The following is a 1147-nucleotide window of genomic DNA, read 5'->3' as shown; positions in this document are numbered from 1 at the left end:
CTTTTTTAAAAAAAAAAAAAAAAAAGATTAATAGAATAACGTTATTTTATCGTAATATTTGAAATTTGCTGTCAACCAATCAGGAATTCAGATAAGCAGATGTGACGCTGACACGTCCAACGCGTGAAATGCCCGCTCAGCTGCAAATACAGCATAGGTAAGTCTCAATGGCAATGCATTAGAGTTTATCCGAGGATAGTGTAAGATGGATTCAACAGATCACGCGCACCTGCAGCCCCAGATAGCAGCAGAGTGTGGGCCGAGTCTGGCTTACATTCGGCAGCTGTTCTGTTCACAGTCTGGTGTGAAACAGCATTTGGCTGAGCTCTGGCTGGAGTCTGGCCAACCAAAAGAAACTAAAAGCAAGTTGTATCTATTTGGCTGAGCCGTGGCTGGAGTTTGGTCCGCCTGAAAAAAGAAAATATTCGGCTGAGATCCGGGTGGGTTTTGGTTAGCCGAAGAGTAAATAAGAGATCTCTGGCATGAATGTGCTTTACAGTAAGTGTAAAACTTTACAGACTTGTGTAAGAGGTGTCTTCCTAATTTTATAAATCCTTTACAATATTTATTCAAATAGCAGACACTTTTGGAGATTATAATTAATTAAAGAAACGAGTATGTACTGAAATCGACTGAGAAATAAAACATGATTTTACTAAACTAAACAGAACTAAAAACCTTAACTACAGATTGAATACTGCTCGGTCTAATGTGGCGGACGGGCCAATGCGATGACGTAGTTTGCAATGCATCTTGGAAATAGTAGTTGATTTACATCTACGGCGTTAAATCTGCTTTACAAAAAGGACTACTTTTCCCAGAGCACACCGCGAGACGAGTAGCGCACACCCCGCCTACCAGAGGATCGGAAGTTGTGTAGCAGTCAGCCAGCCACTCACATTACCAACACAGTCTGGCGGTGAAACTCAAACTTTTGTGATCCCGCTATACCTTGGTTTTGTCTTTTGGAGCTTTAATACATCAAGGTAAGTTCATTCTTCTTTTAAAATCTCAACTAACATGTAGGTTTCATCTAGGGATGCACCGAATAAAGACGCAAAAAATCATTACAACCGACGGTTAGAGACTGTTTAGTTCTGCATCGCATGTCTTCGATGAGAAGAGGAAGGGTGATTGTTACTGCTAC

At 41.0% G+C, this 1147-nt stretch overlaps 1 long non-coding RNA gene across 1 annotated transcript; it reads left to right on the top strand.

The window, feature by feature from the left end:
• Positions 1-874: 874 nt before the first annotated feature.
• On the top strand, positions 875-1135 carry LOC107719196 (uncharacterized). The gene is made up of 2 exons (XR_001637495.1): positions 875-986; positions 1038-1135. It is a non-coding gene; the product is annotated as an uncharacterized LOC107719196 (long non-coding RNA).
• Positions 1136-1147: the final 12 nt, after the last annotated feature.

The sequence above is a fragment of the Sinocyclocheilus rhinocerous genome, unplaced genomic scaffold, assembly GCF_001515625.1.
Source record: "Sinocyclocheilus rhinocerous isolate Xijiao unplaced genomic scaffold, SAMN03320098_v1.1 scaffold2376, whole genome shotgun sequence".
NCBI lineage: Eukaryota > Metazoa > Chordata > Actinopteri > Cypriniformes > Cyprinidae > Sinocyclocheilus > Sinocyclocheilus rhinocerous.
The sequence above is the reverse complement of the archived record's forward strand: the minus strand, read 5'-3'. Positions and strand labels throughout refer to the sequence as shown.